We start from the raw sequence: 11923 nt of genomic DNA, 5'->3' as shown, positions 1-11923 counted from the left end.
TAGTGTATATGGAGTCCATTAGTGGGTTGCAACCTTTAGGTTTCTTACTGGTTTCACAATCTTGCCCAAAAAAGGGCTACAAGGAATTAGGCCTAATTAGGCCTCCAAGACCGGTTTTCTAGGGCTTGGAGGAAAACGAATCAAAGAACCCCCAAACAAGTTTATCTTTAAGTCAATGATACACCCATTCCTAAAATATTTTTGAGGTTTTAGGCTACGGTCTGACCGTACAAGGTATGAACCCCAAAATGAGGGTTTGTAGGGTTTTAAAGGCCTTTAACCGACAGTGAGTAGGCCGACAGTGAGTAGGCAAGTTGGGGTTTTGCTATCAAATGGATTTTTCAAGGCTCCTCCTTGTACATACAATTCTTCCCCAACTCCATGGACTCCTCCAAACTTAAAAATGGTGATCTTGCATTCACCCCTGCACTCTTCATTACTTTTCCACCTCTTCTTCTCTAGTCGAGTTGCTCCTGGACTCACCTAGAATGAGGTGACAGACATATCCAAACACTTTTCCAGCACTTGAACCTGCATATTTAAAATGTAAAGGAGGTTTCCATCCATTTCCCAACTAGCCGTGATGGCAGCACACGTGGGACTTATGGGGCAACCATATTTACAAGGAAATTGCTAATTACAAGCCAAAACTGGCTACTTGTGAATCAAATCACATAAACAGTAGTAAATACTAAACACAAAGATTGAAAATGAAAATACTACCCTGAAATACACTAATAAACCTCAATCCATCATTGGATTCATGGAATCAATCCATTAAACCTTCAAAGAATGCAAAGATTGACAAAAACAATGAAAAGTGCAGTCCAAAATCTTGTATTTTGATTATTGCTTTCAAAATCCAAGTACACCAACCTTGATAAACATGCAAGAGGGGGTTTATATATCCTTCCCATGTGTGGAGTCCCTCCATGGTGTTGGGAAATCCCTAAATCCACCGCTAACCAATTTCAGGACAAAAGTTGTCATGACAACTTTTTACAACTTTATGATTTTTGCACTTTTGACCTCTCCAACCTAAGAGACCTATGTCCAGTCATCACATATGACATTTCAAACATGTCTAAGACATATTTAACCCTCTCTAATTCTTTTACCAACTTTTGATACTTTTGACCAACAAAAAGGCCAAATACCTACTCAAACTCACTATTTACACAAAAATGCAAACCTAGGTAAAATGAACTCCACCTAGGCCTACATTGACAAAGTACACACTCTTGGACCCTCTTGGAGTCCTTATTCACTACTAACTTGTCTAGGGTCATTACAAGCCAAAATTTGTAAAAACAAGAAAACTAGGACCTAGGTGCTCCTGCACCAGAAGTGGATACTATGCACGGACTTCGGGGATATAAACAAAATCACAATTAGCTACAGATCTCCTATACCTCAAATAGAAGAACTCATGGGCAGCCTAGTAGGTGCAAGGTACTTTTCAAAGAGATATTTAAGGAGTGGTTATGATCAGATAAGGGTAAGAGAAGGTGATGAATGGAAAACAACATTCAAAACCAATGTAGGCCTCTATGAATGGTTAGTGATGCCCTTTGGGTTATCTAATTCCCCTAGTACATTCATGAGACTCATGAATGAGGTCTTGAGGTATTTTATCAATAAGTTTGTAGTAGTATACCTGGATGACATTTTAGTCTACAACAAGACAAAAGAAGAACACTGGGAACACTTGGACAGGGTGTTAAGGAGATTGAATAAGGAAAGGATAATGATCAACCTCAAGAAGTGTGTGTGGATGAAAGAGGAACTTGTCTATTTAGGATTTGTGATCTCTCAAGGAACTTTTAAGATGGATCCCACCAAATTGGAAGCAATAATTAGTTGGCCTACACCTAAGACAGTTGGAGAAGTTAGGGGTTTCCATGGTTTAGCAAGTTTTTACCGTAAATTCATCAGAAATTTCAGTCATATTATTACACCAATGATTGACACCATTAAGGGGGAGAAAAAGATCAGGTTTCAATGGGAAAAGGAAGAAAATCAGAGTTTTGAATTCTTGAAGAAAAAGGTATCACAACAACCAATCCTTACTCTTCCTAATTTTGTTAAAGTATTTACTATTGAGAGATGCTAGTGGGTTTGCAATAGGGGCAGTATTAAGTCAGGAAAGAAAACCAATTGCATTCTTTAGTGAAAAATTAAATGAAGCTAAAAATAAATATTCATCATATGATTTAGAGCTTTATGCCATGGTACAAGCATTAAAAAAATGGAGGCATTACCTTCTACCTAAAGAGTTTGTAGTATTCACTATTAATCACGCTGAGTTTTCTTAGCAATCAAGAGAAATTAAGTCACCGACACATGAAATGGGTAGAATATATTCAGGCTTATACATTCACCATCAAACATAAGAAAGGAAAAGCCAACAAAGTAGTTGATGCATTGAGTAGGAGAGCAGGACTAGTATAAGAAGTGCAGCTCTGAAGTGTGGGAATAGACAATTTTAGAGGTATGTATGCTACTAGTGCAGATTTCAGTGATGCTTTTAAAGTATTCCTACAATTTCAAGGTTCATTTCATAAGGACTATGAGGATTTTGTTATACAATATGGGTTACTCTTCAAGGGGGCCTAGTTGTGTGTGCTTAAATGCTCAACGAGGGAGAATTTGGTGAAGGAAAAACACTGTGGTACTTTGGGAGGACATTTTGGCTGTGATAAAACTTTGGAACAGGTCAAGAGGTTTTATTATTGGCCAAAGATGCACTTGGATGTGAAATTTTTTTTTGATAGTTGTATGATATGTCAAAGAGCTAAGGGTTCAAGTTACAATGCCAATTTGTATCAACCTTTACCCATAACAAGTAGACCATGGGAGTCAATAAGTATGGATTTTGTGTTGGGATTACCAAGGACTTCAAGGGGGTTTGATAGTGTTTATGTAGTAGTGGACAGATTTATTAAGATGGTACATTTCATTGCATGTAAGACAACTAATTATGTCTCTCATATTGCACTTTTTTTCTTTAGAGAGATTGTAAGAATTAATGGTTTGCCATTGTCTATAGTATCCGATAGACATTCCAAGTTCATTGGTCATTTTTGGAGAACCTTGTGGAGAAAGCTAGGGACAAATTTAACCATCAGTTTTACCTACCATCCTCAAACAGATGGGCAAACTGAGGTTGTGAACAGATCTTTGGGCAATTTATTGAGATGTCTGACAAAAGAACATAAGGAAGCATGGGATTTGATATTGTCACAGGCTGAATATGCCTATAATGACTCAGTCAACCGCAATATTGGTAAAAGTCCATTTGAGGTTGTTTATGGAATGCATCCATGAGAAAGTCAAAGAAAATTTAAAGAAGAGTGTGGGAAAATATAAGGAAAGTGCAGATTTGAGGAAGAAATATGTCCAATACAAGGTTGGGGATATGGTGTTTTCTTATCTCAGAAATGAGAGGCTTCCCAAAGGAAAATACAACAAGTTGATGATGAAAAAGATTGGTCCTTGCAGGATTGTACACAAGTTCAGTCACAATGCATATGAGATGAACTCCCACAAGGAGTTTCCATCTTGCCAATATTTAATGTGGCTCATTTACACCCTTTTAAGGGATCTATTGTTGCAAATCAGGAAGCAGGTGAACCCAAGGATGCTGAAATGGACTGGATTAATGACCTTACACCTAATCAACCTATGCAACTTGAAGCTATCCTAGATTCCAAAGTGGTGAAGAGAACAAGAAGGAAGGAGTATAAAGAGTACTTGGTCAAATGGCTTGGTTTACCAAATGAGGATGCAACCTGAATGTCTGAAGCAAACATTAATCAGGATGGATTCAAAGTTGAAGACCTCATTTCATTAGGAGGATGAAATCTTTTCCTCTCCAGGTGTATGGTGTAGGAGCACCAACTTAACTTCATTTTGGTCTAAGTGTGACTTAGGAGTTTTAGGGTTTTGATTTATTTTGGTCTGAATAAAGGTCCATGGTGATCGTTTTGTATTTCCTAAATTATATGTTTCTTGTAGGGTCAGTTTTGTGTCAGTGTTAATAGATGGAATATAAAGAAGCTTGATTGGTTGTAACTGGAACACCAACAGTCATGGTATGACTGTTGGTGTCCAGATTCTAAAGTTTTTTTATATGTCTCAAAAGATATGAGGCTAGGGTTGTTGTTGTATGTTACGTTGCTGAAAGAAGATTGAAGGAAAAATGAATAAAGACTTTTCATTTTCTGCTACTCAAATCGGTGTTTTCTGGATTTCTTTTTTGTTTTTGTTGCTCGGCCTGTAGGGTATCATTCTGTAGAAGTATTTCAGATTCTGTTAGTGATTATATGATTTAATTTGTTCTTGCATTTGTTTGAAGTTCAGGTAGTAAGGAAGATAGAAGCTCCTTTCATTTCTGCGACAGGAAGTGTTTCAACCCAAGTGGTTTGTGAGATTGAGATTCTAAGATGTGAATGTCCACCATTCCACCTTCCTGTAAGATATAACCAGGTGGAATAGGTAATGTTAAGGTAGGTTTCATGTTAGTTTTGTGCTCTACAGCAAAGGATGGAGAGGGGTTTGTCTCTCTTCAAAATTGAACCTAGCATCTTCATGTGCTAGGTAAGGAAGATTATTGCTGACAGTTAAGTCATAAGACCCTATGAGAAAGGTTAGGTGAATGTTGAGAGATATTTTTCCACTCTCTGTTGCATCACTAGGAATATGAATAAAATGGTTAACTTGTCTAGTGGGTTGAGAGTAATAGGATGATCCCACAATAGTGGGTTACACTTTTTAGCCAACTTTGACACTAAAATAAACAATTTGAAAAAAAACTTCACATTCAAACACCTATATTACCACTAAACCTTAAGGAATTTGTAGATGATGTAAACTAATGATTTGTGTCATTTTGTATGTACATTATAAATATATTTTTTTGAATTTTTTTGGAATCAAATATATCCATTTTTCTATCTCCCTCGAAAACTAGTTTTTAACAGTAAACAACATTTTTAAAGAGTGATACTCAATTGGTAATGCATAACTTTTTTTCTAAAATAGATAACAATACGATTCTTTTTAATTTAGGTCTGTAACATTGATATCTAATGTTTGCGATTGGTTTCATAACATTATGATCATTATTTCATATTTTATTAAGTTTTAAAGTTGAGTTAACTATAATTTTGACATATAGGTTCATTTGGTAACTCGTAAATTGTTGTGTATATATCAAAATATAATTTTATTTTATTTTGTTGGAAAGAGGACTTCGATACCTATTACGTAGATATTTTTTACAATTTTTTTCATTAGTTTACTATTTTTCAGAAGCGTTGAATAAAGAAGTTGATGTTTAGTGAAAAACCTGTGTTAAGATAAACTAAAAAAAACAAATTCATAATAAAATAAATGTATTAAAATTATAATCATTGGAAAGCTTGCTTTGAGTGCTACTCTCATGCATTTAGGTTTGTCAAGATTTTTCCATTTGAGCCTTCAATTAGAGCTTCAAAGGCCATAAATTTGCAAAAAATTTGGGGAGATTGGGTGGAGATGTCTAGCAAGTAGGTTCTATTGAACATATGTTCTATCGAAAGGGGCTCGATCGAACATCGTATAGTTTGATTAAACCCATGTTCTATCAAACTGTTGGCATTATGGATGAATTGATTATGTGTTGCATTGATGTTTTGTCATTGATGTCAACACTAGTTGTTATGATTGGTTACCGACAGACGGGTTTTGGTTGCCGGTAAAAGATCTAGTGTTACCAGTAGAAGAGACTATCTGTTGGACACTTCTGGAATGTTTGGATCAATGAAGTATGTTTGATTTCATGTGTTATATGCTCCATGAGAATGTTTTGGTCAGTTGGTATTGGTTTGGTAATCGGATGCCATCATACACTTTGGTAAACCCTTGGCGACACTGGTTTAAGGCTTTATCAGTAGAGATTTCATTGAGGAATCGTGAGAGGATGCATAATTGGTGTTGGTGCAGCTTCTTCATGGATTTCAGGATGTTGAAGATGTTCCTTGATCGTGCTTCAACTGTTTGAAGACATTGCTTTGGCGTGGTTGACCTAGAATAGGTCCGGTACCTATCTAGGTTATGGACCGATATCATGCTAACGTGTACTCTACATGTTACCGGGATGTTTAAAGATGATTTATGGATTTTCTATTATTGTTTTGGTCTTAAGCTGAAATGGCATATCATTGTAATAAGGCACTAATACATTTGGCCTAAAATTCCAACGGAGAAGGTATATTGTGAACAAATTTGATTTTTGTTTTGAAAAATTGCCCGCATTCATTGGAATTCCAATGATAATTCAATATCTATTTTCAACAGAGAAGGAATTGGCAATGAAATTTGTGCTTTTTTACAAAAAGTGCCCATGTTCGTCGAAATTCTGACGATTGCAGGCATTACTTAAAAACAAAAAAAGACCAAGACATTTCAAACATCATTTTTGCGGCCTCTTCCAATTCTCACGTTGTCGCCCCAGCAGCGTACTTCCACCCAGAGCAAGCATACTCAAGGTTTTGGATGAGGCATGTGAACCGTTTTGACCGATTAATGCCAGCTCCAAGCAATGTTGGCTCATGGAATAGGGTTTGTGAAAATGGGAGCAATGTCGGCTCATGGAATAGGGTAGGTGTAAAGCTCTGTCAACATCCCCTAGCCTATGCAAAAATGGGAGCAATGTCGGCTCATGGAATAGGGCAGGTGTAAAGCTCTGTCAACATCCCCTAGCCTGTGCGAAAATGGGAGCAATGTCGGCTCATGGAATAGGGGCATGCTCCCAGGGACTAAAGACCAACAGGATTCATTCCCCTTCTTTCATTCATTAGTATCGATCACCCATCTATTTTGCACCTACAGATAGTGATGTTTCTAATTCTGCGTTGGCCTGGGCACAAGTGTAAATCTTTGTCAACATCCCCCATCCTGTTCGAAAAATAGGAGCTTTGAAATGGCACACCGACTGTTTGACAGACTGCCTTAGAGAAATTGGAAGTTTTGGAACAAGGTATGAACATCTATCATAGGCTAAATAATATATGAATTTTGTCACATGGTGTAGTTGCAATTGCCAGGGTACATGCATATACAATCAAATTATGATGATCTAACACCAAATTAGACTCAAAATCAGAATGTTTAGCTTGCTGACATTATGTCAAACAATTGGCAAGAGTCCTCAGAAAATGGGCGTATGATGATGCAAACTCAAACTCCTCTTATTTTATATCTAAAAATGATGAAAATCATTTGTTTCTTAAATAATGAGATCAACAACTAAAAATGGGAAAATAATATCCTAATTTTGACTCCCTAATTAGTATAAGATACTATTTCCAATATTATACTAAGGATAAATATTCAAAAAGTATAATAATTACACTAATACATATATCACTCTCGTGCCTTCCTTAATTTGATATAAGGTCCCTCTATCCAAATATGAAGTCTCAAGGAAGTTGTATGTGTCAATTATTCAAGCTTCTTCTAAATCTATTCCAACCTCTTCTGCCAATACATGTCTTAATGATGGTTGAGGATCTTTAAACTTTGAAAATATGAATGAACACACTCCTCTAGACATGATTTAAATACCACATTTAATTATAAACATGGATGCAATGGACATGATTTAGGATGTGTGCAATGAAGTGTGGAGGTTCATGAGAAATATACATTACATTTTTCTGAAGAAGATTTAGGTTTCTATCCTCCTCCTTTGTTGACATCCCCTCCCCCATTGTCTAATATATCTATGACTTTTCCATCAAATTTTAATCACAACAAGAGATAATTTTGTTTGAGTTTCTTAAAGCTAATTTTATTACTCTCCCCTTGAAAAATTGAAGAAAAAACCATAAACAAAATTAGGACAAAATTACCTATTAGGGGCTCATTGTGATTCATGGTACTACGTACGATTTCATGTGCAATCATACTTGGGAGGCAACGTAATAGCCTAGTTCTTCTTGTCTCTACATTGTGGAGCAAGAATAATAGTTGTCATTTGTTCCTCTTTTCTAAGGATCCACTTTGATTTTTATCTTTTTATAACTTGATATCCTTTCTTGTATAGAATTGTCCTCAATCCAAATTCTCTCCTTGCTTGGACGTGTGTGTTCCTTGATTAGGACCTCTTTCTTTCTTGAAATAGTATGTGTAGTCACATAAATCTGTCCACTTAATTAAATGAATATTTGCTATTTATTTGATTAATAAACCATCAAAAACCAGTTAATTAAATTAACATTTAATTAATTCATCCTCAAATCCTTCTCCTATTAATAAAATAAATTATTCAATTTATTTAAATTAATTCACTAAACCATACCTTTGAATCAATTAAATGAATAAATCCTATTTATTTAATTTAATCCCCTTTCCTCTTTTAAATAAAAAATTAAAAAATTTATTTAAATCCCTAAATCCCCCCCCACTTGCATTCTCCTACAAATACAAGTTACAACTACAATTGAAATAAATGAATTTTTATTTTAATTAAAATCCTATTTTCCCTCACCCACCAAACCCACTTGTTCTTCTAATCCCCTTCTAGACTCTTCTAATCCGCTTCTGACCATTCCTAATTAGCCTAACCCATCCCCTAATTATTGTCACATTACTAAACAACTTGAAGTCACTTCTCAAAGCCTCCAAAGTCTTTGAAAAGCATTTAATGCTTTATGTGTTCAATAAACTAACCTCTAAAGTCTTCTAAACCACTTATGGCTCTTACATGACCATTAATGGTTAGCTCAACTCACCCACATGGTTAGAGACTTTCTCTCTAACTCAACCTCCATGTAACCCATGTGTCTCCTCAAGCATTCATTGCTTTGACCATGGTTATCCTCACTAACTCTTGCACAAGAGTTTATCCATTGGATAAAGACATTATTTATTGGATAATGGATTTATTCATTCAACTCAACATTAACCTTACCTCCCAAGTTAACCCTCAAGTCATGTCAATCATTTAATGCTTATTCCCTCCCCTCTCAAGCCATCTTATGATGACATTTGTCATCCTGGGATTGGGTTGAAAGCTCTCACATGGATCTTAAGCCCTTCAATCCTGATCCTTGTTGAGATTACTCAATCTCAACCATCCATTGCTCCATTTTTCCTATAAATAGAGCTCATTTATTCATAATCCAGATCTTGAAATCTTGTATGTGTCTAAATTATAGTGAATTCTCGAGAGCATTTAGCATAATCATCTATATTTGTCTTTTGGGCTAAAATTAACACTAGATAATTAGATAAATATCTCATTTTAGTTTTTTCATACTCGCATCCTCATAAGCTTTTATTTTACAATCTTGAATCTCCATAAGACATCCAAAATAGTGCAAAAAGCTACTGAGAGCTACACTCATTTGGGAACTTGGAGAGGAAAGGAACAAGGGAGGAGAAGCTACAAGCATGGTGGAAGGCATTTGGAGATGCCTTATTGCATTTCTTTTCTTTGTTAAGATTTCTATTTTTCTTTTAGTGTCTCTCTTGATATGCTTGCTTAGGATAGTGTTTGATTTTTGATTTTCTAACACTAACAATTGGTTTGTTGTTTGTTTGTTTGTGTTCGACTTGACAACATCCTAACTATCCTTTTTGCAGAGCATCATTTGGTGAACCTGACGTGAATCCAAGAGAAACCATTTTGAAAACTACTAACTTTTTGAATGTTTTAATTGACACACATGTTGCGCTCTTGCACTTTAGCGCCTTCACAAATTGATACTTTAGCGCTATTATTCCCACTAATAGCACTATTGTCCCCAAACTGGTGCTATTGTCCATCTTCTAGTGCTATTAACCCTAAAATAGCGCTATCGTTCCTAGTTTTAGCACTTGTGACTCGTTATTTGACAGAGTTAACTTTGTTTGACAACGGTTCTTTTAGCGCTATTGTCTCTTTATTCAGTGCACTCGCATTTCTTGTAGTGCTATTGTCTATATTGTTGCGCTTTCATGTTAAATAGTGCTTTTGTTTTCACACAGAGTAGCGCTATTATAATAGAGAATTGCAAGAAAATTCCTTGTGACCAAAAAACCAAAATTTTAGGCTTGTAGAAGCCCACCAAAACATGCGGATTTTTCTAACTATTTATCTTTTGTGCAGGTTTTGACTAACCCCTACAATAGGATTTTTAGCAATTTTAGCCTAGGAAGTAAATTTGTTCATATTGCTAACTTTGTCTTTCAAGTTAGGAGAAAATAAATTCATTTTCCTTTTGGGTTAAAATCAACTACACTTTCATTAGGAGTTTTAAAAAGAACCACATCTTTCGTTTGGAGCTCTAAAAAAGAATCACACTTGTTCAAAGTTAAAAAGAATCACAAAAACAAACACACAAAATTCTTTTTTGCAAAGCTAGGAACAAATTCTTTTGGTGCTTAAAATCAACAAGGCAAATTTTATTTCTTGCATCAAACTAACATTCACAATCAACACTTCATTTTGTGCAAGTTAAAAAGTCCCTAATTTGTCAAAATTGTTCTCAAATCGATTTACTTCAAGCAAAACGTGCTCTTAATTCAGCTGACCAGGATTTCAAATTCCTAGTTTACAAAACATTTTGCCTTTGAAGTTAAAAAGAACACCATGATTTGTTGGAGCAACATCTCCAAATAGTTAGATCACATTGCAATGAAAATCAGTTAAAAAGAACAAGTATTTTTGGTGATTGGCACACTTGTGCAAAGTTTGTCGAGTGGTCCTACTTCTAACACACACTATCCTCTCCCTTGGATTTCATGGTCCTATGTGCAAGAGAAAAGTGTTAGTAACACTCAAAATTTAATCTTTTTAAGAGAGGCCTTCCAAGAGACACATCACTCTGGGAATGACCTCGCGCGTTAAATCCTTCGAGCTACTATAGAAATCAGGTGTGAGTGAAAGTTGTAGCCTTGGGTATAGTTGTTCCTATAGTGTAACTTGTCAAAAGGACAAATGGGCCCCACCACAAGTTAAAAGGCTCTTAAGTTAGTCACTGCAGAATGAACTTATGTCCAAAAATATCAAAAATTACTAGACACCTTTTTATATAGAAACCCACCCGTTCTATTGAATGAGAATATTTGTGATAAATTCAGTGCAAGAGCATAGATAGTTTTGCTCCCAAGATATTCACCATACATATTTCCTTGAGTAGAAACATAGCTTTTTGAAAGGCTACTTGTAGCTTGATAAAAGTGGTGACTCCCCCATCGTAGGGATCATCTATTTGTTATGCTTGCGCAAGACTTAATATATCACATCCTTCCCTGCCACGGCGAAATTCATAAGGTATGTAGTACCAAAGTTGAAGAAATATCAAGATGTGGGCTGAAATTATCACAACTGGCCATTTGACCTTAGGGATAAAGTGTGTTTGAAGTGTCTTCCTTTTGTGTCAAGACCAATGATAAACTGAGTTGACTTCAGGCTTTTTGTAAAAACATACTCAAAAACATTTGGAAAAAGGGTCATGGAGTTCAAAGATTGGGTTGATGTAGACCCATACTTATTTGTGCCTTTTGAGGCAACATTATTGTGTTTGTGTGCTTTCTTTGTTTTCTTGTCAAAGAAAATCAAAACCAATTCAAAAACAAGTATTCATCCAACACAGATTTTCAACACCAACATTTGGCAAAAATCAAAACAAGGTGCAAAAAAAACAAAGTATCAAACTATATGACCATCCTTCACATTTTGAGAAGGAAGAATCTTCATCAACATGTCAATTTGAAGAAAAGACCATTGAGCTCAAAGGATTTCATCAAAAGAAGGAAATTTTTCTATCTCAATAGACAAATCTTTGTCTCACATAGAGCCTTCTTACGTCACATGCGTCTATATCTTCAAGGAAAATCCAACAAGTTTGATCAAGAGTCTTTGAACCGCAAAGATTTTACTCAATATAGAGCT

The sequence above is a fragment of the Cryptomeria japonica genome, chromosome 1 (genome assembly GCF_030272615.1).
Source record: "Cryptomeria japonica chromosome 1, Sugi_1.0, whole genome shotgun sequence".
Taxonomy (NCBI): Eukaryota; Viridiplantae; Streptophyta; class Pinopsida; order Cupressales; family Cupressaceae; genus Cryptomeria; species Cryptomeria japonica.
The sequence above is the reverse complement of the archived record's forward strand: the minus strand, read 5'-3'. Positions refer to the sequence as shown.